This window comes from Sphaerodactylus townsendi, linkage group LG04 (genome assembly GCF_021028975.2).
Source record: "Sphaerodactylus townsendi isolate TG3544 linkage group LG04, MPM_Stown_v2.3, whole genome shotgun sequence".
Classification (NCBI taxonomy): domain Eukaryota; kingdom Metazoa; phylum Chordata; class Lepidosauria; order Squamata; family Sphaerodactylidae; genus Sphaerodactylus; species Sphaerodactylus townsendi.
In genome coordinates, this window is record NC_059428.1 from 44690935 (window position 1) to 44717092 (window position 26158).

The 26158-nt window shown below is 40.1% G+C and overlaps 1 protein-coding gene across 13 annotated transcripts in view; it reads left to right on the top strand.

Annotated features, from left to right (window-relative positions):
- The first annotated feature begins 6030 nt into the window (after positions 1 to 6030).
- BBX (BBX high mobility group box domain containing) overlaps positions 6031 to 26158 on the top strand; it is a 133523-nt gene continuing 113395 nt past the window's right edge. For 4 of the 13 annotated variants that reach the window (XM_048494805.1, XM_048494804.1, XM_048494817.1 and 1 more), the window contains exons 1-3: positions 8193 to 8364; positions 9283 to 9356; positions 11595 to 11697. The gene's annotated coding sequence lies outside the window, so the exon portion shown is untranslated. Of the gene's footprint in view, positions 6105 to 6281; positions 6363 to 6628; positions 6705 to 7048; positions 7187 to 7588; positions 7605 to 8192; positions 8365 to 9282; positions 9357 to 11594; positions 11698 to 26158 lie in introns of those variants that run through there. The other 9 variants (XM_048494811.1, XM_048494814.1, XM_048494806.1 and 6 more) reach the window with 8 other exon arrangements.

The window sequence follows — 26158 nt, forward strand, 5'->3', positions numbered from 1 at the left end:
TATAAGGGCCAGCTACATCCATCCCTTTCCAGAGCAGTGTAGTAGCTAAAGTGACATACTAGGATACGGGAGACCCAGGTTTGAACTATGACTCGGCCATGGAAGCTTGCTGGGTGATCTTGGGCCAGTCACATTAATCTAACATACATCATAGGGTTGCTATGAGGATAAAATGGATGAGAGGAGACTTGTGTAAATGACTTTGGGTTCCCATGAACTACTCCCTTGTGGACACACACACGGCTCCCCAGCTTCTGCCCATTTAGCTTCCAAGCCGCCACCTTTTTGTCCTAGAGCTGGAGCCAATTTCCCCTGAAAGTACACTTTTTGCATATTTCAAGATCACATGTTGTATGATTTTAGGCATCAGGCCATTGTAAGCCGCCCTGAGCTCTTTGGGGGTAGGGCAAAATATAAATATACAAATAAATAAACAAACAAATAAATATAAAAATGTTATAGGAGCTGCAGAGTTTTACAGCAAATTATCATTTTCTGTCCTGCTGCCTGGATCCCTGCATCTTTTCTATGACTATGAGCATCTTCCTTGCATCTGCTCCTCCTGTCTCTTCCTGCTCTCTCTTCTGCATTGCTTGAATGGACTAACATACTGGATATTACTTTATTGCTTGGATTGGCAAATTACTATCTCTTTTGTATAATTCCCTTTAAGAAACCCTTTTATTGCATCCTATCTGGGTCTTGATATTCCTTCCAGACTTGTATTGGTATTTCATATCCTGTTCCAAATAAAGACCTAAGTAAAATTTTAACTTCATCCGCCATTGCCTCCTGCCCCGCCCTTGCACGTGCTCCACATCCCTACTTGTTGTCTAGTCTGCACCAGGCTGTGACAAGTGAGGGGCATGTAGCACATGGGGGGGGGGGGGAGGGAGGACGAAATGGTGGAAGAAGTTACAATTTTACTTAGGTCTATGTTGAACAGGATTGCTACAGATCTCAAACACTAGTTTTTGATCCATTGACAATCATTGGGGGCGTCTTTTATCAGTGTTAAAATCCAAGTTCTCAGCTCTCCTACACAAAAGATGAGGGGTCACAGAGAAGAAAGTTGATTTCTTACCCACACTTACACTGGAATATTTTGGTCTGAGTGTGGGACCAACTGGAAAATGGGTCATATGCACGCAGGATCCTGACTACTGTACACTTGTATTTTAAAGAAGGCAAAGACGAATTTCAATTGTGCATTTTGCCATAGCTTTCTCGGGGGAATCCAAAACATAGAAAAAGAACATAAACAAAATAAAAACAATAAAAATACAAGATATTAAAAACACATTAGAAGAAACCTGACCAGATATGTTTTGCTATGGTGCATACGTTTTGCTGTCTGCAATTGTAATACTTATAGTCATAAGGATTTTTCAGCATTTATTTTATTATTATTATTGTTGTTGTTGTTATTGTAGATTTCACAGCTGCCAGATCTTTAGCTGGTTGTTGGCCTTCATTACAATTCGAGCCTCACCCAGAAGCCTAGGAAGTTGTAATGTATCGGCGTAGTATTTGTCCGGATCCCAGCAGGGCTGTCTTCTGAATTTGACAGATGTTAATTTTGTCAATTTGAAGATATTATTATTATTGTTGTTGTTGTTGTTGTTGTTGTTGTTGCTGCTGCTGTTGTTGCTGTTGTTGCTGTTTGTTTGTTTGTATTTCGTAGACCACCTCATCCCCAGAGGGCTCTAGGCTGTTTACAACACAACACATAATATCCAACAACAGTTAAAACACAATTACAACCCTTAAAATCAATAGCAGCATACAGAAATTCTAAAACAGAGGCAGCTTAAATCCCATATGGGTGGTGCCCGGTCCCAAGGCCGGAAAGGGCGGCAATGCCAAGAGATGGAGCCAGTATAAGGCATTGCCGAAGAGGACAACATACGGCAAGGGCCTCACCAGGGGGCAGCCAATCCGCGGCCAGCCTCTCCAAAAGCCTCTTGAAAATGTAACACTCTCACTCATGCTCATTCATTTAGGTTTCTTCTAGTGTGTTTTTAATACCTTGTATTTCAATTGTTTTCTTATGACTTTATGTTCCTTTCTTTTACAATGTTTCAAGTTCCCCGACGAAGCTACAATGAAATGCGTAGGGACTTCTAGTCTTCCATCAATAAATTTTAACTTTCCCAATGAACAATCAGTATTTGTTGTTGACTTCTTTCATCCTGGTGACTGGTGGAGCCCTCTTGTTTTATTGGCCATTATACTTTCATTCCAACCACACATGGTAATAGTCCTTTAAATTTTTTTCCTGAAAAGCAAGAATTTTTTTTCCTGAAAAGCAAGTATTAACGTCATCACATTAAATTATTTTAAAGCTCCCTATAACTTCTGCTAAGAGTGATGCCAGATTGAAGGTATGGTTCAGGTTTACTTCTCGCACACAATATTTTTAAAATATATATACTACTGTTGGGAAAATATGACTGTCCTAAAAGTAATAGGGAAATCGATAATATTTGGGTAACAAAAATGGAAAAGGATGAAACAGAAACCAAAAAGCATAATTGTTGCACTTTACACATAAATAACAAAAAGGTATTGCAAGACTTTCCACAAATAAAACAGACACAAGTGTTCCACAAAATCCATAGAAACCTGAAAGTATAATTTGTTTACTTGCCAAAAAAAATCAAAATTTCATCACAGCTCTAAAACATGGCCATCAACTGTCCCCCTCTTGCTTTAAAAAAACAACAACTTTAAAGAAAGTTACAGCGCAATCCCAAACAGAGTTACAGCCTTCTGAAAAAATTGTTTGAAGTCACTGGACATTAAAGTGCACAACTTCACTTAGGATTGTACTGATAAAGGTTAGCAGGTTTGTGACATAAGCTGTTTTGAAATAAAGCCTCCTCAGGGAAAGTATTCACCATGGGGTTGCCAAATCCATTTAGAAATTCCTGGAGATTTAAGGGAGTGGAGGGGAAGCTCAGCAGGAATGTGATTTCACAGACTGGCCCCTTCCGCACATGAAGAATAATGCACTTTCAATCCACTTCCAATGCACTTTGAAGCTGTGATTCAAAAATCCACTTGCAAACAATTGTGGAAGTGGCCTGAAAGTGCATTATTCTGCATGTGTGGAAGGAGTTTGCCCTGCAAAGCTGTCATGTCCTCCAGGGAAAGTGATCTCTGCAATATAAAGATTTGTTGAAATGTTTGGAAATTAGGCAGTCCTAATGCACAGGAAGTTTCCCATGCTAAATGTTCTCTACATGCAACTTAAAGCAATATATTGTTGGTTAAATACTAGATTTAAAAACTGTTCTGGACACAAAGCCATTCAGCAGATAATTGTTTCCCCACCACTTATTTATCTTCATGCCAGGAACAGCTTTTCCTGCTAAATTTTCATGTGACAATGCATATTGCCGTTAGTGTCATAATACTCCCTACCTGGGAAGTAGATAAAAACAATTCTTGCCTCTAGCTGCTTTTAACCAACACAGAACACTTACATAAAACACCTTTGTCCGAATAGTAGTTTACAAGTTTTTATCTGCTGTAATGATACTTGGCCTCACCTGAGGTCTCTTTCTTCCTCTGTCACTCTGTGGTCTTCATTGTTATGGAGCTATAAGAAGAAAACAGGATGGCATTTTAAAAGCAGAGTGTTTGGATGAGTTTACCTTTCTATTTATTTTTATATTCCAAAATGGAAAGAGCTTCAATCTCTGTAGAAGTACAGAGACAAGAGTTTCAAAAGTTCAGCTTCTTCCTTCACAGTTCAATCTTCCACTTAACTAGATACTGTTCTGAAAAGGGAACATATAGGCCAGAATCCTAAACACAAACTTAGCATATGTCTAATGGATTTTTAATTTGTATTTAGTTTCCCCTATAAACAACAGATCCTAGTGCCATTACATGGACTCCTCTGGAAAGTCCTCTCAGCTTCAAACAGTTTGCTAGGTTGCATGGAGAACTTTTGATGGAGAAATGCAAGCTCCGTCCCGCTCTTGGGCTTACTGAACCAGCTGCACATTTCTTTGCATCTTCTTAACCATAACTTGAATAATAGGTAAATAAATGCATATATCATATAAGCATACATGATAAGAATATTGGATTAGCTTGACACTTTTATGATTATACACCAAATAGTAAATACATATTTACTGGTGCAATGTATATAAAGTGGGCCCCAGTACGGAAATGAAGAAAAAAGCTGTCAGGGTGGAGCTTTTCATTCACATTAACTATATTTATGTCATTATGTCATTAATATCTTTATGTCATTAATTTCTTTTTTCCCCCTTTTTTAAAACTGAATACCAAATTCTGTATTTGAGAAAATTCAAAAATAAACATTGCAACTGGACAAATCGCACAAAGCATACAAATGAATACAAAGGGTTCAGTTTGCATAACTGAAGAATCAGCACTACTTTGTTGTAGTACTGAAGATTCTCAGTTGTGGAATCACCACTACTTTGATGTAGAATTGAAGATGCTTGGCATAGAAGAAAGTTCCTTCCCATTTTTGAAGGTATCAGAAAACTGAGTGAATGATCCAGTGTTAACACAACATTTATTTATGAGACAAATCTGTGAACTTTGTTTTTACTATTCCTGTCTTCTCTTTGCACTAGATGGTTGTATGCTATTCATTATTATTGATTATTTTGCATATCTCCAGGTAATGTGCTCAGATTTAGCTTGCAAACTGATGAAGAGTTGCTTTTAATTCTTCAGTAACAAAACTATATACTGCCATAGGGCAGTAGCCTTAAACAATATAGGGCAGTACCTGTGTCTACATCATGATGAATACTTTATCACAGCGTTCAGGAAAATGGTTGGCATAATATTCTCTCCCATGAAACTGCCAAGTGGACAGAACCGCTTATTCCAAAAAGCAGACATGTGAGAAAAGATGTTGTAGTATGTTATCTACAGCATTCCTATTGTTTGTTATCATTATAACACTACAGTTACTAGCACCCGTGTGTCAGGTATAAATTATATACAACTATGTGTAGTTCAACTGTTATTCTAATCCTATGCAAAAGAATTTGACAATTTAACAGAACTCCCAAATAACAGCTTCCTAAATATGGGCCTCACTGTCTCTATTACTGTTGGCCATCCTAGTAATAATCTGAAGAAGGGAATAATACAGTATAACATTTGCGACTTCAGTGTATGATCCATCCTGTTTTACTGAACCACATGAACCTGTTCTTCTCATAATCGTTCTGAAGTGGTGTTGACAGATCAGAGTTTTTGACAGATCACAGTAAATTAGAAATTTGCACCGCTGTTGTTTGTTTGTTCTCGCCCTTTCCAGTCTGGCTGATTTTTTCTGTAGCTACAACCCCCCCCCCCCCCTCCCCGGCCCCTATAGAGGCATTTCATTCTTCCTGAACTTCTGGGCTGGGCATTCTCGGCCTCTCTGCGGGCTCTGCCCTCTTTGCCACTAGGTCGGCAGCAACTGCTGAAATTCTGCCCCGTGGCAATTGTTTACTAGCTGCCCGTGGCAAGTCGTCACACAAAGCCCTGCTTTTCTGTGGGGCACTACACAGCGGCAGCGTAACCCCCCACTTCTGTGTCCAGTGGAGTTGGAGTTTATTACAACAGAACCCTCCCATGTCAGCCAATGGACACCAGTTTCCAGAAAGCCATGCACTTATTTATTTATTTCGGCACTCGTGAGGCGGACCTGCCTTCCTCGTCCCCGACCTGAGTTTGCTGTCTCCTTCTGCCTGCCTCGCTAAGGTGCCTACAGGTCTTGGGAAGACTGATTAAATGATACATGATGGCTAGGGTGCACCCTAGTGCCTGTATGTGTGCGTCCGATGTGTGTGTGTGTGTCAGCGCGAGTGTGGCTGAGCGCGTTGCTCGTTGGGTGTAACGGGCGAGCTGTATGGCTGGCCGATCTGTCCTTCAGTCCGTGAGCCAATGGCAGGCTGCCTTATATAAAATGAATGTTTTCGGTCTCTCCGGCTTGGCCGTGTACTGTATGTGGAGCGCTGTACAGTGGTGGGCTCCGCTCGGAGCTCCTCTGCTCACTTGCACATAAAAGAGCACACTGGCTGGCCACTGCCACACACACACACACACACATGTCGGAGGTAAGTGCCACCCCAGCCCCTTCCTGAGCCAGGCAGGAGCAGGGCTCGTCTCTCCTGGCACTTCCCTTCCTATTATTACTCACTTAAAAGCATTGGGGCAGCCCCCAAGGACTCCTCCGGCAACAGCAGCAGCAGCAGCAGGCAGGGTGGACCCCGAGAGGAAGGCGCAGACCTTTCGCCGTCCCTCGCCTTCTGCTGCCGCGGCTGCCACAACCCCCATTCACTTTTCCTGCCGCCACTCCGAAACTTTGGAGGGGGGTAAGAGAGAAGGTCAGGGGGGGCTTCAACCTTGGGAGGTGAAGGAGGGGGGGAGAGATAAAAGGTCAGGGAGCGGAGCTGCTCGGGGATGAGTGGGGGAGGCGGTGAGTTGCAATGCGATGCAGTCCATTGGCAGGGGGTGGGGGGAAGCGAAGCACCAACCCCAGGGTAGGCCAGCCAGTGCCAGGCTGCGTTTGCAACCAGCACCTCTCACCACACAGAGGCAAGAGCAGCAGCAGCCAGGGGACAATTGAACACTGGAGGCACACGGGAGACATGAAAACAACCCCCCGGTTCCCCCATGTGTGTCTTGACAGGGGCTGCCAGAAGCGAAACTTCATTGTAAGAGGGGCGGAGGGGGGGGGGGGGGGAGAGAGGCGGCTCAGTGCGTTGATTGATTTGTGTGGCGCGCTTGAGGGTTGTGTCCCACTCTTTGGGCAGGGGGAAAAGGGTGCTGGGGTCGGGGCAGGGGGCGGGAAACCTCCATCGATTCGGCGTTGGAATTAGGAATCGGCGTTTTCCGGGCGAGCCCCATGTCTTGCAAGGAGGCACTTGCCCTCCACAAACAGCAACACGAAATGTGCAATTATTAGAGAGGAGAAGGGAGGGGGAGGGAAGGGGAGAGGAAAGTGGTGATAGTGCAAGCCGGGAGGAAGGAAGGATAAAAGAGGAGGGGGGAGGGACGGAGGAGGAGGGAGGCTGTGTCAGGATTTTGCATGAATGTGGGATTATGTTGTGTCAATAAGTTTAAGGTGGAGAGAGAGAGAGCGAGAGAGGAGGGGGGGAGAGGAAGGCCTTGGCAGTTTAAAGTCCTGTTTCTGGAGGTAAGTTGTGACATTAGGTGGTCGCGATGACAGAAAACTTGCAGATCGTCACCTCCGGCAGGAGGATGTGTGCCTTGTTGGGGGGGTCGCGCTGCCCCCAGCCGGCAGATGGGTGTTCAACTGTTATTTTCTACTGCGAGATCGCTGGTGAATTACAGAGCTCAGGCTCTCCTCCTGCTCCTCTTCCTCCACCTCCTCCCTCTTCTTCCTCTCCGGCTTTTATATTTGCAAATGCACGAAACTTGCACGCTTGGGGAAGAGAAACGATCCGGCATCGGGGGCTTTTTTCATTTTTTTTTTTTTTTGCGAAGGCCGGGGGAGGGGACAGAGGAAAGCCTCGTTAATCTCGGGATCTGGAAAGCGGTAGGTTCGGGTTAGAAAGATCTCTGTAGCAATCCGCTGCCGCTGAATGAGGAAGGTAAAATGAAACGATGCGAGGAGAAGCTCAGACAACATGTACGACACAGAGCCCGGGGGGGGGGGGGGGGCAGGCATAGACAAGCTACCCCCCTTTCCTGTCTGTTGCGGGGGGGGGGTGTTAAGAAAATGTCCGGGTTGCGTCCACCCCTTGGTAAGCTTCGTCCGGCTTTTTGAATGATTTTTCCTCGCTTTCCGAAGCGTGAGGAGGAAATGAGCGACTTCTCGCCCGTGGATCTTGTTGGAAAGTTTGTCAGAGGCGAGTGTAGGGGGTAGAAGAAGCCCGGGGGTGGCAGGAAGAGCAGGCTGCCGAGGATGGTCACTCGGCCTGGGGCTTTGCAACCATTGCCTGCCCTGTGCGTGACACGTCCAGGTTGCCGGCCCCATCCGTAGAGGAGGCAGAAGGGGGCTGTTTGCCACCCAGACGCCCACTCTCTGGGGCTCTGGTCTCCCCCCCCACTTCCCCTCGCAGAGATGGAACAGCCGCAAGGAGTCTGGGCTTCCATGTGGCTCCAGCAGCACCTCCTCCTCCCCGGTGGCAGCAGCAGCAGCAGCCGCGGGATCATCGCTCGGGCCCGCGGGGAGGAGGAGGAGGAGTAGCAGCGGCGGCGGCAATGGGGAGGTGTTTGCTGCCAGCCTGATTCACCCAATCTCGCTGGGGAGGCAACGAGCGGAGGAGGAGTGGGGCAGATCCTGCATCTCCCTCGTACTCTTCGACCACCCCCCATTCTCCCCGCCTGCTTCCTCGGTTCTCTTACAAGGTGTTGTGCAGACTTATCCTCGGGGAGGTTGAGATTGGTACATGCTTGCTCCTCTCTTCCCACTGCCCCCCTCCCCCCAAGCAAGATGGACTCTCTTTCTTTCTCTCCCCGTGTCTTGTCAGCCTTTAAGATCGACATTTTGTAACTAAGATGCAAACTTGATGGTGACCAGGAGGAGGGAGGGAAAGCGCCGGGCTTGTGTTCCCAGCTGCTGCTCTCCATGTTTAATAACCTTCGCTTTCACCCCCAGACCCGGGCAGCCCTGCCTACACTTCGCTTCCTGGGGTAGGTGGCTGGCCGGGTGGGGGTGGCTTGCAAGCGCTTCCTTTCCCGTGTCTTGGAAGGAGACTCCAGTCGAGCTCATATTTTCCTTTTTCTCGATTGCGATGGGGGGCATCTTACCAGAAGGATCGGCAAATGGGAATTACCTGAAACTGTGCTACGACGTCACAACAGTGTTTCTTGTAGACCTGTTATCTGCAGTCTGGGTCTGAGGTTTCATTTGGTGGTGGTGGAGGAGGATGCTTATATTTATCGGATTGACCGATTACATGTCCACATCGAGGGACTTTCTTCCTGTTTTGATTCCCATTTGCTGTCTGAGTTCAACTTTCTATTTGCCATGTTGGGTCCTTATCCATGAAGACATGGAGAAGACAGCAAAACGCCAAGGGTGCTGATGGTCCCTAATTTGATCTTTACCACTTGCTGGGTCCCAATTCCCTTTATTTAAATGGTGCTTCTTTTATGTTTTTAAAAGTGACAACTTGAATGTCATTTTAATAAAAATTTGGTATGGAATGGATGGGGGAGGGGTTAAGTTGCAAGTTTGGGATCCCTCCTGCAGTTGTGGGCCAGTTGCATTATATTGTAAAATCATAGTATGCTGATGGTATGCCTTTATTTGATACTTTATAGGTCACTATCACATGACAAAGGGTTGGAGACAGCTTCATTTTCCTCTGCCTGTTAATTTCCATTTGCCTTCCTAGGTAAGTATGTAAACTGTACACACAGGGGAAAAAGGGCTATTGTTATTATTAAGATACTGGCTGCTTGGTTCCTTTTTTTCAGAGGGAAGATACTTCTTCAGGTTCCCCCCCCCCCCAAAACACACACACACACACACACACACACACACGTCTCTTTTTGGCCCAATAAGCATATCATATTTGTGGGGAGAAGGTTGTTGGGGATACAAGTGGGGTTATAAATATAGAAATTATAAACGTTAAAATGTACAGATTCTGTTTTACCATTTGTTTTTAAAAGGTCAGCATTTTAATGCAAAACTTAATTTCAGTGAAGAGGTAACTTTATGAAAGTTCCATCAGTTTATAAAAAATATGTGAAACTCTGTCAAAACTTTGGCAGCTGAAAAGGTAACATATCTCTAAGTTTTTAATAATAGTAAGTAAATTTAGAGGTACTTTCCAGAAGTTGGTAACAAAGTCCATCCAACTTTGAAATACTCTGTGCCAGTTTGCTTTGAAAATTCACATTTCATTTTCTTTGCAAATAGTTAATGTAGGCAACACAGTTATAAAACGGTCAGAATTAACCGTTTTAATAATATTGATACTTTGATGAGATTTTAAACTAGGGTTTATTAGGTATAAATGCTAGTTAGAACTATGAAGCTTATTTTAAGAATGGTGAGTGATAGTCCAGAACCCATTCTGTTCAAACCTATATTTAGTTACAGAAGATGCAGAACAGAAAGCTGTATCTCATTCCTCAAGATAGTAACACACAATTAATGAAAATGTTATGTTTTTATAAATAGTCAAGTGTAATCGAAAGTGTTATTCATATACCTTTGAAGTTACCTCCTTTGACCATCAGTGGTCCCTATCATGTGGCCATGGAATGGATGATGTACTTATGCTGTGGCTACTGTATCTTCTGAGTACTGGCATTCTAATCACGTTGGCTGGACTGCATGCCTTGTTATAATAGGTTCAGAGAAAATAAATTCTCACTGTACTTTCTTGACTTGGACCTCTTATTTCCAAGCAAACATTATTGCCCAGATTTCTTATTAAGCCATGTAATCTGCAGTCCAAAGTTTTGTTTTAAAAGAAGTTATTTTAAAAAATCTTAAATATATTAAAAACAGGTCAATTGTTTCAAAAATATAGGTTTTTTTTAAAAAAAGGTTCATGTTTCTAAAGTGAAGACACATTATAGACTCAAGTGCTTACTGATTAGAACCTGTGGGAGATTGGTTAAGAGACAGGAATTTAATTTATATACCGTCTTTTCTTATATCTGTACCATACTATAGGGTTATTGTAGTATACTGGCAAATAAGTCACAAACTAGGAGGTCTCTGGTTCAACTCTTCTTTGGTTATAAATCACTAGAGGGCTTTAGATATATAACTATCTCTGCTCACCAGCTGAAGTATAATACTGGCTTATTTTATGTGGTGGTTATAAGGATTACAACAAGGTAATTCATTCTAGGTACATTGAACTTTTAAAAATATTAAGTATTGTTTCACCCTGAGCTTTTGGGACCATAACATTCAGAATAAAATGATAGATAAACCTTCAGTATATAAATTCTGTCCACGAGGTCTGATAAAATGGGGTAGAATGGTACAGTTTTGTTTCCTTAGTGTAAAAGCTGGAAAGAGAGATGAGTTTTGAGAATTTTATTATAATAAGTTTGATTGAATTGTCTGGATTGCGATTAAAGTGTTAAAGGGATATATTCATTAGAAAAATAAAAATGATAGGTTAAAGAAGGAGGTTTTTTTTAAAAAAAATTGTCCATAGTCATAGAGTCAATCCTGGCTCAGAGTAACCCTAAAGTGTAGTGTCGATGAAAGAAAAAGCAAGGGCCCCTTCCGCACACACAAAATAATGCGTTTTCAAACTACTTTCACAACTGTTTGAAAGTGGATTTTGCTATTCTGCACAGCTTCAAAGAGCACTGAAAGCAGTTTGAAAATGCATTATTCTACATGTGCGGAATGAGCCAAGGAAATGTTTAAATGTCTTGCTTAATGGAAAATAATGTGACACCAAGGCAGGCAGTGGCAAACACCTTTGAACATCTCTTGTCATGAAAATGTGTCTTAAATGGGATTCTCTTCAGCCTTGATTGTGATCAGTTTCTTGGATGCTTTGTATGTAGAACATCTGTAAGGTTAAGATTTTAAACACAGTTTCTCCATTTGGCTAACTAATTTGGTTTTAAGGAAACTCTAACAATACTTTCAGATAAATCTCAGTGTTGGCTCCAATCCTGACAACTTTGAAATGCTGTTCCAGTTGTATAAATGGACAGAGTCTATGTAAGCTATCAAGTTCAATCCAGAGAAAGGTATGTATCTTTAGGTTCTACTGGACATTGAAATAAAAGCTAAAAGATGTGCAGGCTGATTGTGTATACTTAGTAGAAAATAAGATTGTAATCTTAAGGCATCAGTTTCCTTGAGACTTAAACATTTCCTTGATCCATTGTGCCCATAGGATATTTATATTTATTTGTTATACAGATAAAAAATCCACTGTTGCTCAACTGAAACTGTGTTGTTTCCATGCTAGTAACTGGTCTTCCAAAAAATGGTGAAATGATGGGCCTTGTGCATATGAAAAATTTTTCACTCTTCAATAATTAATTTGTTTAGTAGTCTTCCTCTTAGAACCTCACAGCATTTTGTTTCTACCAAGAGAGTTCTTTCCTAGCTTGTAATAGCAATGGTTGTAAATATCAGCTGGACTCAAATCTTTGCCATAGATCTATACAGAGGCATTATAACACTGGCTGACTTATTTTCAATCTTTTTCCTAATAATCCCCAGTTTAGAGTTTGGCTTTTTCACTGCTGTAGCACACTAGGTTGACATTTTCATTGAACTATCCTCTGTGACCCCAATGTCTCTTTCCCTGTCAGTCTCAGCAAGTTCAGATCACATTAGCTTGTACTTAAAGGTGGAATTTTGTTCCAGTGTGCATCACTTTATACTTACCATCATTGAACTTCATCTGCCATATTGTTGCCTACTCACCCAATTTGTGGAGATTTTCTTGGAACTCTTCTGTCATTCTTGGGTTTTACCATCCTAAATAATTTTGTATCATCTGCATGCTTAGCCATTATACTGCTCACTTCCTGCTCCAGATCGTTTTCAAACAAATTAAATAACACTGGCCCCATTCCATTCCTTGTAGGACTGCTTGCCTTCTCCATTGAAATAACTGTTCATTTATTCCTATTCTCAGCTTCTTTTTGTATAACCAATTTTTAATCCATAAAAGGACTTGTCCTCTTATCCCAGGACAGCTAAGTTTACTCAGGAATGCCTTGAAAATCCAAAAGCATAATGCCTACCAGGCGACTATTATCTTTCTCAAAGAACTCTAAAACGTTGGAGCTTTTTGGTCTAGAACTTCATCTCCCATCACTTCATATTGTCTCAGTTCTTCAAATTCCCTTCCTGAAAAGAGTGGCTGAAGCCTGGATATATGCACACTTTCCACAATAAGCAGAGATGCACAAAATCTGTTTAGCTTCTCTACTATCTCAAGATCTCCCTTTAGCAATCCTTGCCAGGGCAACTAGACCCAGGTAGCTTGCTCTTCATACAACTGTGGCAGTTTGTTAGAAGTGATACTATAGCTGCCAGTTCAGTAGCTGCCAAATGACCAAGTTTGAATCCTGAAGTATTGTTAATTTGGTAATAGAAGCAGCTCCCCCATCAGAATGGCTTTTCTACTTGCATAGGATGGGAGGATAATTTTTGTCTGTTTTCCCCCCTCTCCTGCCGCAGACTGCCCATTTGGTTCTTAGGCTTCCTTCAGAGTCACTGATCTGCAGAAGCACAGTTTTGGGGTGTAGAAGACTTGAGGGGTGTGTGGTGGGGGGAGTGGGAATGTGGTCTTCCTCTAGTATCACTCTGCTTGAGCTGTTCATGATTCAAGCACTTATCATTCCAGCTAGGCCATTTGACCAATTTAAAAATGACTGTATACAAATTTGTAAAGCATTAACCTTATTGAAGAAAAAAAGAGAGTTTGGTGTTTTAAGAAGGTGTAACTGATAAAGATTGCACCATTAATTGTCTATTAATTCTTAAATGATAGTGAATTGTTAGAATTAACTATGTTAGGTACAGTTTCTAGAAACATGAAGAACTACCTTGCATTGTTCTTGGCTTTGTCCTGGAAACCAGCATTTGTTTAAAGTTACAAAATTGAAAAAGCAAATTAATAGCAACTATTTAATACTGCAGCCCTGCTAATCTGTCAGCAGGCTCTTTCTTGTTTGGAGATGTCTGTGGTTAACAGGAGTATTCTGCTAGATCTGCATTATCTGCTGCAGGATTGATGTATATTCAGGCCTTACTCCATGCACATCAAAACTCGGAGGTGATGGAAAGCAGAGCCAGTGAGATGCTGCCCCACTGCCTCCAATAGAGCTTTTTGGCGGCATGGAAACTCTCCATAGGATTTAAAGGGCATACACCACAAAAAGGCTGAACTATGCAACAAGCCCTAAACCCTGGGAGGTAGCTGACTAATATCAGCTCCACTCCCAGGAATGCACCGCCCCCCACCACGCGCTGGTGTCCAAGCAGGAAGCCGTCACAGCCCAGACCTCCGAGTTTTGTGGTAGTTGGGTTGTGGGTCACCTGGCTGCCAGGGCGTCTGCCCCTCTCCCCACGCAGGATGAGCGCCCTGGGGAGGGTGAATGCTTCCAGTAAACCTTTCAGCCCCCTCTCTTTGGGTGGACCTGGACATTGTATAATGGTTAAAAACAAAGTGCCACCTGCACTGTAGAATTATTGACTTCACAATCACTTGATTGTGAATATGCCTACTGCAGTTCCTCTGGTTTGTCTAACATCTTAGGCTGGGACCACATTAATTTATCAGAGAAACTTTCTAAGTCACACAATTTGTGGTTGGAATGTATGTCTATCAGCCTGGTAGTAGAAAATGCTGTCAAATTACAGTTGGCTGATGGTGACCCCATGTGGTTTTCAAGGCAAGAGACATTCAGAGGTACTTTGCCATTGCCTGCTTCTATGTGGTCTGAGAGAGTTTAGAGAGAACTGTGTCTGGCCCAAGGTCACATTGCAGGCTTCATGTGGAAAAGTGGGGAACAAACTTGGCTCTCTAGATTATAGAGTCCACCACTCTTAACCTTTGTATTTATCTGCTCAGGCCTTGCTTTACTTCCATATGTATCTTGAAACTAGTTCTGTGAATATTAAGTTTAAGAAAGTTCTGCAGCAGTCATGTTGAATCAGTGGAGCAGAATCTACAAATTCTGTTGGGAAAAGAGGGAAGATAGCAATGTCATCACTTTTTAGATTTCTTAATATGTAAAAACACATCATGTTTGGAAATGAAAAAGTGGATAGGATTGAGTGCAGGGCTGGTGCTCTTGCATAGTATTATATGTCATGATATTCTACAGATGATGGAAAATTATTCAGGGTCTTGCCGATGACACCAAAATAGGAAGGGTAGTTAATAGCCCAGAAGACAGGGTCAGAATTCAAAATGACCTGGACAGGTTAGAGAGCTGGGTCAGAACTAATAAAATGAATTTCAACAAAGATAAATGTAAAATACTATTCTTAGAAAAAATGCATAGATATAAGTTAAATGACCTTTGACTTGACGACAGTATATCTGAAAGGGATCTGGGAGTCTTAGTAGACCACAGACTAAACATGAGTCAGCGGTGTGATGTGGCAGCTGAGAAAGCCAATGCAATATAGTGCCTAGATTGAGGGATTTAATAGTACCATTCTATTTTGCTTTGGTCAGACCTCATGTATAATATTGTGTCCAGTTCTGGGCACCTTAATTCAAGAAGGATATTGACAAGGTATAACGGGTCCAAAAGAGGGCAACCAAAATGGTAAAAGGTCTGGATATCATGGCCTATGAGGAGCGGCTTAGCGAGTTGAGTATGTTTAGTCTGGAGAATAGAAGGTTAAGGGTGACATGATAGGCATGTTTAAATATTTGAAGGGATGTCATATTGTTTTCTGCTGCCCTAGAGATGAGGACAAGAAGTAATAAATTCAGGGTGCAGGAAAAGAGATTCCACCTAAACATTAGGAAGAAATTCCTGACAATAAGGGCTTTTTGTCAGTAGAATACACTGCCTTGGATTGTGTATACGTTGCCTTTGGTGGTGTATGCCCTTGGATTGTGTGTCTTCTGTTGGAGGTTTTTAAACAGAGGCTGGATGGCCCACTCTAAGGAGCACTTTGATTGTGTAATCCTAACATGGCAAGGGGCTGGACTTGATGGCCCTTGTGGTCTCTTCCAACTCTATGATTCAGAAAAATTTTCAGGTTCATTGAAAACTGATTTTTATTTAACTAGTCTTAGGAACTCTTTAAAGTTATAAACTCTTTAAAGTGTGGATTTTTAAAAAAGTAATGTTTCATGGTGAGGGAGGCATCTTTGGGCATAGTGTCCCAAACCTAAATGTGCATTTTAATCTTGCATATTCATAGTTAATTTCAGAGTGTCTGTGTCCCTGCTTTTCATTTTAATCTCATCTATATTTTATGTATTTTGAAACACTAGTCTTTGAGAGTCATAATGCAACATTTTTTGCTTATGGACTAATTCTGTGCATTGCATACATCATCACTCTTTCTTCTGGTTGATGATGTCCACTTGTAAACACTGGCAGGGAACCGTCGCGTTCCTGTTCAAAAAGTGGCTGTCTTATCTTTGTGGTAGCACAGAACATCTACTACTTCTTTCAAGATACAACAGGTATGCAGGGCTGCAGGGAATCCTCTAACTTTTCCCCACAGGGTGCATATATTTTAAAGTGTCTCAATTTCAAACAGTGAAATGTCTCAGTTGTTGCTACTGTACTAGTGTTGTCTTTCAGTTCTCCTTTGATTTTAATTAGTTGCGTCGTTACTAGAAAGTGCTTTAACTATGTTAGTAATAGGGCAGCATAGAACTGAAAAGTACTGCCAGAGCTGATAGTAACAACACTGAAGGTTTCAGTAGTTCACTCTTTGGGCATAACTAAAAAAATATACAACAGAATGCTTCGTATAGTGGAAGGAAAAATGTCAGATTTGCAACAAGTTTTGTGCTAATCAGAAGAGATGAATTTTTGACTAAACTTTACATTTTGTAGAATTGTAGGCGGCACTTCAAAGGCAATCAGACTTTTAAAAAACTCTTTAAACCATTTGTATGGATCCACAGCAAATGAACTTGCCTAGTACCCATAATTAAGTGACTAATATGTAGTGCCAGAGCTCCATCATTCTAAATTCATTCAAATCAATGGGTGAGAAAAATTTAACTATTCTTAGGATGGCACTGTAAGGATACAGTCCAGTCTGCAATTACCTGGGAGAAATTTTCATTGACCTCAGTGGGACCTCTTTCTAAATAAACATACATAGAATTGGGCTGTGTGTTCCAAATCCTGTGTATGCTCATTTAGAATATAGAATTCCATGAAAATCAGGCCTACCTAACTTACTCAGAATTACAATGTATATATTTATGCTCATTAGAAATAACTAATGACTTACTGCTCTGGATGGCCCAAACTATTCCGATCTCATCAGATCTCAGAAACTAAGCAGGGTAAGCCCTGGTTAGTATTTGGATGGAAGATTACCAAGTAATTCCAGGGTCACTGTGCAGAGGAAGGCAATGGCGGACTATCTCTGAACATCTCTTGTCTTGAAAAATATAGGATTGGCATAACTTAACGGCACTCTGCACACCTAATATGGTGGATATGTGCATATGTTTCATGTGAATTAAAGTATCCACCCAGGCATGTTGGATGTATAATTATTTATGTAAAATATAATACAAGTTTAAATGTAGTTCAGGGGGTGATTTTGAGGTATATTAAGACTAGAGTTCAGTGACATATATTATTTTATTGATCTGCTCAAGCCCTTCTGTGTTACAATTACAAAGCAACTTTATTTCCTTGTAACTTTGTACTTGTTCCAATGTGTCACATTGGAAGTCCCATATATGTTTCTCCGTCCCCCTCAAATACAGGGAAACTTCCTGAAAGATTCCACAATATACTTGTTGAGCATTTAGTGTTCAGGAAGTAACTGCTGTTTGTTTAATTAAAGGATTATTATTTTGGAACATCATAGAGTTATCAATGAGAAACTCTATATTTAAATTAATTTAAGATAGACATCTGAAAACTGAAAGTGGTCTTATAGATAAAATTGCAAACAGCAGTATTTACCTTTCTATAATATAAACTGCCGTGAGTGGAAAATAGAAAACTGCCGTCTTGTGTTACTTAACAGTCTAACACAGTTGGCCATGCTGGCAGTTTAACACTCTAACACAGTTAGCCATGCTGGCAGGGGCTGATGGGAATTGTAGTCCATGAACATCTGGAGTGCCATAGTTTCGCCACCACTGGTCTAACAGAATGTTTCTTGTGCCCACAATACAAATCAGTTGATCAGAGATATACATAGATCATATATTCCTTAATTGTGCATATACAGTATTGCATTCCTCAAAAATTTGCTCCTTAAAAAATTTAACAATGCTATTAAATTAGATTAGGAGAATCACTCTTGAGTATAAAGGTTAAATGTTTTAATATAAAATTGATAATTTATTTAGCATTCTGTGGGGACATCGATGATGTCTTTCTATTTTTTAAAGCATTTACATTTTTTATGTTAAATCGTAGTAGTTGCAGTAGTGTATTAGACAATATTAATAGTAAAGGTTTATTTCCTTTGTGTTTGAGATAGTGAATATTTTAAAAGAGAGAACAAGTATGCTGAGAATTAGTCTTAATAGTTATTCTCGTTGCTTTATAGTTAATTGTAAATATTATAATTCACTCTGATAGTGTAATGACTATATGCAGGGTAGAGAAATGTGGCCACCTACCGGTAAGGTACAAGTTCCACATACTCAAAGTTTCCTTCTCCCCTACCTCTAGTCCATAACAGTCAGAACAAGTGTACTGTAACGCTAAACTGCTGTGGTTCAGGCCTAGGTAAGCAGAAAGGTGTCCATCTAGCCTGGGGGTTCAGTAGCGCTGTAGTATATTGCATGACGGGGAAAATCTCCTAATAGTTTATTTTTCCCCTCTTCCTAGATGTTTGTGGGTCCCTACCCCACTGAATGATTCTTCAGTTGAAAAGCAATTAAAAAACATTTTAACACTTAGGATCAGAGTATCTCAGATAGCCCTAGAATATATTCAGTACCAAAAAATAGTTATATTTTTTGTATTGGTATAGGTATAGTAGCCCTGACCTGGATAGCCTGACATAATCAATTCTTGGAAGCTAAACGTGGTCAGGCCAGGTCAATATTTGGAAGGAGGACTACCAGGGAAGACCAGGGACATGACAGGGAGGCAGGCAATGGCAAACCACCTTTGAATGTCTCTTGCATTGTTAGCCCCATAGAGTCACCATAACTCAGCTGTGACTTGACAGTAAAAAAAAAGTAGATATGCCCAGTCACACTGGTTGCACTTACTTGCTAGCTCTCTGTGAGAGGGAGGCTTTTACTTGCACAGTGCATTCCACAAGCCAGTGAAGTAAGAGGATGTGGATTTAAATTGATTCATTCCTGTTGATGACCATGGGGACACACAGCTTTAAATATAATTGCTGTAATTCAGGGATGTCCTGCTGGCAACCTCCTGGCTAGATTTGTTCTCCAAGGCAACTTCATGTCACCACCATCACCACCACCACCTGATTTTAACAAATTTTAATGAAGATAACATTTGTATTTGTAAATTAATTATAACTAAAAGTAGATAGGACTATTAGGTCTGTGGCTAAGTTGCCTGGAGAATGGAGTGGCCCCTGAGAATGCCATCCCTGTTCTTGTCTAGTATGTGTGTCCTAAAAGTATGTATTCTGGAATAAATCTTTTATTTTTCTAAAACTTCGCCACTAGTTGTTCAGAGCTGAGTCTTACTGGTGGGAGCATTTTGCAAGCCTGTATCACTTACATAACACTTTTCTTGAACAGAGTGCTTATTAGAGTTTACTTTTTACTGATAAGTTACTTTGGAAAACTAATCTTTGGTTGTAATTCTGAGAGTCAACCTCATTGAATAATTTGGGACAACTTCTGATAGGGTTTAGGGTTGCTTCCTGTGATTATAAAACTGAAATGGAATTTGAAACTAAGTCTGATAGCTCCAGCCTATAATGTTTATTCAAAATACAATTAATGTATCCAGGCTGGGAAATTCCTGGACATTTTGGGCATGGCACTTAGGGAGGACAAGATTTGGGAAAGGACATTAGCATGGATATATTGCCTTACAGTCCATCCTGCAAAGCTGCCATTTTCTCCAGGGGAATAATCTGTGTTGTCTTTGGAGATAAGTTGCTATTCTGGGAGTGCTCTGAGCAATCTGATTTTAGGTCTAGTTTTCTATCCACAGACCAGATGTACCATCTGAATTTTATGAAATTTTGATGTAGTTTATTATATTATAATTTGAAATGAGTTTTTACTATGTATATGCTTCAGTTATTTCTAATGGACAATTCATTTTGGTTGTAGAATTTTGACATTCACAATGTATGGATGTGTAACATCTGTTTTTTCACTATTTTTCATACAGATTTTTTAAAAGTATGCTAATTCAAATGTACTGTAGGAAAACACTTAAACTGATTTCAAATTATCTGATTTTAAAAAATCATTTGCAGAATTAAAGCAAGTCCAATTTAGACCTTTTCTTAAAATTGATTTTGTAATGATTAATGTATTATATTTATTCTAAATTTAGATTCTTCTTCTGTCAGGAAAAAAATATTGTTTTAATACAGGTATTTGTCCTGACAGATTCGTTCTGATTTGAATTTAGCATGTAATTAACTAACTAACCAGATATAGCAACAATGTGCAATCACAAATATAGCATTTGTAACTCCTGCTGTAAACAGTAGAAATCAAACAGGGAATTGGCTTATTTGGATAGCAACAAACAATCCAGGACAAGCAGCCACAAATAATCCAGGACAAGCAGCCATTTTCTTGAGGGGATTGATCTCTGTAATCTAAACAGCATTTGTAATTAGGGTTGTCAGCTCCATTTTGGGCAATTTCAGAAGTTCCAGGATTTGGGTGAACCTGTGGGAGGGTGGATTTGGGGAGGGGAGGAGAGGGGAAGTATTTGGGGAGGGGAAGTAAGGAAGGAAGTTTGAGTAGAATGCTATAGAGTTCACCCTCCAAAGCAGCTATTTTCTCCCAAGGAACTATTCTCAGTAGTCTGAAAGTTATTTGTAATTCTAGGTCCCATACAAAGGCAGATTCTGCATGGGCCAAAAACAGCTGTGTGAAAATGGTGTAAGCCCTTTTACACCGTTTTAAACCATTTTACACCATTTTCACACCGCTGTTTTTGTCCCATGCGTAATCCGCCAAAGATTGGTAACCCTACCAGAAGAGAGTTGTTTTACATCAACAAAATTCAGCTTGCCACCAAAGAAAACTCAAAGCAGAAGGTGTAGGCAATCTCACTTTTTTAGTGTAACTCTACGGTGCTTGTGCTTTCAAAAACCTCTGTGTTGCATTCATATTTTACTTTTAACCTGTACAGCTGAAAAAAGTAAAGAGGACTGTATTCCTTAGTTGCTTAGAAAAGATAGTTTTATTATCCTTGTGAGCACCAAGCTGCACATTGGTGTTTGCTGTTAATGTAAATTAATGCCATGCAGTTCTGTATAAATATCAGGGTAACTTAAAAATCAAACCAGTATCAACTTCTTATCTAGGATGTATAATCAAATCCCATGACTAAAATCTGCCTTGCATTACCACTTCATTGATCCCAAATGCAGGGAACAACCTATGTTCTTTGTGGCGTCTCATTCCAGATTAATTGCTTACCCTATTCTTTCTAGTTTGCTACACTTCTGAAGTATCACCCCCATTTCCTTTTATCTGCAAGAATCTTTTAATAATATTTTCTTCTTCCTGAACCATTCCCACATTATTTCTGTTCCCGTACATTTTGTCTGTTTCTTAAAGGCCGCTTCCTTCTTTCTAGTGCTTGAATGGATGCAAACTTTTAGTATTGCAATGGAGGTGTTAGCAGTTTCATTAATCTTCTTAAGTAGAAGAAATTTGGTTTCTAAGATATTTATGTTTTGCTGAAGAGCAAACATTATGACAGAACTCCTTCAGTACCAGCTAATTTCTCTGAAAGATTAGGACACAGGCATCAACACTTGTGGTAAATTTATATTAAACAAGCTTATAATACATGCTTATAATACCTTCAGTATCACTAACAAGAAGTTGTGGAGAATACAAATTCTGATATTAGGTACTGTGCTTGGAATGCAGAATTAATATTTCTTTCTACCTCCAGAAATGACATTTTTGCCATGACTTGAATAGTCTAAAGGTAGGCATGAAATAAAATCAAAATTTGCCTCAGTTGCCTGCAAATTTGCTTGCTTGTAATGCCTTGCTTGGCACTCAGTCCTATGAACTGCTATGCTGGTGGAGCAATTCCTTCAGCAAATGGTAAGAACTACAGGAAATAGTATACAGAATATTATCCAGTTTTGAAATATTAATCTAGCATCACATCATATTTTAATAACTTTTTAAATGATCCAGTATTAATTGTGGCGGGTATAAACATTCGTAAGAACATTTTAAAAATGATACTTATTTTTGTCTCTTTAAAAAACTGTAGTAGGAAAGAAATGTAAAGTTTGTAAATGGAAAGTGTTAAAAAATAGAAGAGGAGAATTATGCACTTATTGTGGTGGTCATAGATTGTATTGCACATAATTTTGCAGGTGAGCATTGCCTTTTGGATATACCTTTCAGTGTTTAAAGGAGTTGGAAACAAATGTTCAGTAAGTAAACATTTTCATGATATAGTATAGAACTAGGGTAAAATTTCAACATGCTAAGCGTTTCCTGGCACATAGGGAGAGCAGTTCTACAGCAGATGTTTCTTAAAACACACATAATATAACAGGCCTTCTGAATCAGATCAAAGGTTTATCAAACCTCCTGTTTTCAACAGTGGATAGGCAGAAGTTTTTGAGAGTTCCTTCGGATGGGCATTTAGATGTAAAGCTAAAAAACCAGTCATGTATATTTGGGATTTTTTTCCATTTTTTCCATTTTAGTTTTTATTATGTACATGTAACTTGCATACTGTTCAGTTACATTACTTGTACTGATTACTACTATTTGTAGGTTGTTGGTCATAATAAGATACTGGTTATAAACACATCTCTATAGTAGTTATTATTAGTCAGTGCAGCACTAATTGTGACTGGTATTTCCAGTGATCTGATATACTACTTCATATGTTCATTCAGCTGTGAAGGAATTGCAGATGTGAATGCAGTTTGAAGTGGTACTTGCTTCTTGTTTATTGTTAAGGAAGTGGAAATTTTCTTATATGCTGTATATACTCGTGTATAAGTCGAGTTTTTAGCCCCCCTCGACTTATAGACGAGTCAGATGTATTTTAAAAAATATTTTAGGGTTTTTACTTTGTCGGGCTTACAGGGGCACAGTTTGTAGGCTAGTGGCACCAAAATTTCAGGATATCATCGGATGACACTCCTGATGATACCTGCCAAGTTTGGTAAAGTTTGGTTCAGGGGGTCCAAAGTTATGGACCCCCAAAGGGGGTGCCCCCATTGTTTCCAATGGGAGCTAATAGTAGATGGGGCTACATTTTGAGGGTCCATAACTTTGGACCTTTTAACCAAACTTCACTAAGCCTGGGTGGTATCATCAGGATAATCTCTTGCTGATACCAGCCAGGTTTGGTGATGTTTGGTTCAGGAAGTCCAAAGTTATGGATCCCCAAAGTGGGTGCTCCCATCCCCCATTGTTTAAATCTTTGGACCCCCTGAACCAAATAACTTTGGACCCCCTGAACCAAACTTCACCAAACCTGGGTGGTATCATCAGGAGGGTCTCCTAAAGATACTCTGAAATGTTGGTACTGCTAACATAAACATTCCACCCCTGACAGGTTGTGTGACTGTCCCTTCTAAAATGACACCTGCCATATGCAATTTTAAAAATATGTACGCTAAAAATAATGAACTATTCTTTTAAAAAGCAGGGTAGTTTTGAGTCACAGTGAGCAGGCATGTTCATTCCAATTTTTATTGTAAGATCCATTGTTTAAAACCCTTCCTTACAAAAAGCTTTTTGTACTTTTAAAGTTATTGTTGATACCATATTGTTCTTGTTGACTGTCTTTTCCACTTACAGAGCTAGTTTACTGTTTTTTTTAAAATAAATATTAAAAAACATTTAACCTACTGCTGCCTCAGTTAATGTAATGTTATTGGTATTTACCAGTAGCTGCTGCATTTCACACCCTCGACTTATACGCGAGTCAATACATTTTCCCAGTTTTTTGTGGTAAAATTAGGTGTCTCAACTTATGTGCGGGTCGACTTTTACACAAGTATGTATGGTATTTGTGCATCAGTGATCTTACAGGTTTTGTAATACCAGGATTATTGACTTAGAAAAATCAAAGAGATTTACTCAGGTAACATTATTGATCTCATGATCTACAGATGTTCAGCCAGAGCACTGTGAACTGGATCTACTCTCAGAACATTTTTATATAACTCTTGGTGACCTAGTGAAAGTAAGAAAAATTTTGCTGAGAGTTGCATACAAAAGTTAATTTACTACTGCCTTGGCAGTTGTGGAATAGTATTCCTTTTAACTGGATCCTACTTTGGAGTCCTCTTTGTGTTTGACTCTTAGTTTAGCAAGTGAAAGCTTAAATATGGCTGTCAGTAAAAAAGTTTTTGGGAGAGTTGCTTTATATCTGATACTGAGATCCATCAGTCCACTGCTGCTTGTAGTACTTTATTATGGATGATAAACATAAAAGTTGAGGTAAAAGAGTCACAAGATAGGTCATAAGAAGGACAGCTTTCTGACTTCTGTAGGATAGTGCACTTAGCAACCTGGAGCAGATTCAGGCTGCAAACTGAATCTAACTCCTGTGGAAGAATAACAGCCTTTTTTCATTGTATAAATGTAAGGATAGAACATTTTGTGCTTGCCACATCAATTGGGTGGGGAAATTCACTAGTACAACAAACATAACAAACCCCAAACTAAAACATGTCAAACTTTATTTTAATTATTGGTAAATTTAACTAAGGACCTGAAATATCTGTGAATCTGCACATTGTTGTGTTAATATAATAATCTCTTGGATTTTCCTATCTGGAAAACAGAGTGACATCCATTAATACCTGGATACAGGGATAGATAGAAGAATTTATAATCTCATTCCTGAAATACATTGCTGATTGTAATGGTTTCCAAGAGGTCTAGGACACTGCAAAGTTTGTTATTGCCTGGAAATGTTTCATATTTAGACATTGCCGCAGATATGTGAGATCATTTTTCTTATACTCTATCTATGATTGCAGAACATTATAGGTTCTTTCAGGAAGGAGAAAATAAATAGTATAGTTGGTGGCTGCTTTTAGGAAGTCAGAATACTGCTAATTTGGCAGATGTTAAATAAGGACTTTAGAGACAAATTTGTATGATAATCATACTAATTAATAGATCAGACATATTCACGAAGATTTTTTAGACCGAGATGACACATGTGGCTCGGGGGCCAGATCCAGGCCCGCGAACCAGCTGAGGCTCAAGGCAGCCACCCCATCCCACTGTGGGCTTGACAGTCCACCCCCGCTGCCCCCCCGACCATAACAAGATTGAGATAATTTATTCAACTCTTTCAGGAAACAATGAATATATACTGTAAAAATGTTTAAAATGAACATGGGCGTATATATGAATATGTTGGGGATGTACTCTGAATGCTGACAACCAGTCTAAATATTTTACATCACAAGGTGCACAGCAGCCACAACATTAACTTGAAGAATTGTTTGGCGCCCTCAAGAACTTATTTCGAAAACTTAGATTTACAACCTTTTCCAAATGGAAAATTGAACCTTCCTCTTGAAAACACATGGTTATCAATATACACAAGTTTACTTTGTTATAATAATACCATCTTTGCCTTGTTTTTTTTTAAAAAAAATCTTGCTTCAGATCTTGATGAGACTAAGTGGGGTCCAATGATGTCTTGGTGTAGGCTAGCATCCAACTGGCAAAGATTGGCTAGTTGATCTTATCACATGACAAGGACAAGCATAACGCTCAGTCTAGTATTTAAATCCCTCCTTTCTACAGTGCCAATGGTGGCTTACAAAATATATACACAGTTGAAAGTGAAATTAAACACATGAATTAAAATACATCAAGTTAATATTGCGACAGTGTCATCACTAGCTGCCAGAGACATTCATTAATTATTCTCATTAAAGGTGTGTTGCAGAATTCCTCTTTGCATCTGTTACTTCACAAACAGAATATAGGAGCTTTCTACATACCTGGGAGGCTGTTCCAAAGGCACAGCCATTAAGGTGTGGGTGCAGCAATCTTTCAATCATCTGAACCAGAAAACCTTTCACCTCTCCCCTCGTTCTTCTGGGGCTACTTTATGCCATCCTTATGACTCTTTGATGTCCTTTTTGCTATTTATGCCCAATTCCTAATTACCCGTGTGGCTTTTATATTAGCCCTTGCGTGAGAACAAAGTACTGTGTGTTCAATATAGGGAAATATCCTTTCACTTAAAGAAGAAGAAGAAGAGCTTGGATTTATATCCCCCCTTTCTCTCCTGCAGGAGACTCAAAGGGGCTTACAATCTCCTTGCCCTTCCCCCCTCACAACAAACACCCTGTGAGGTAGGTGAATTGGGA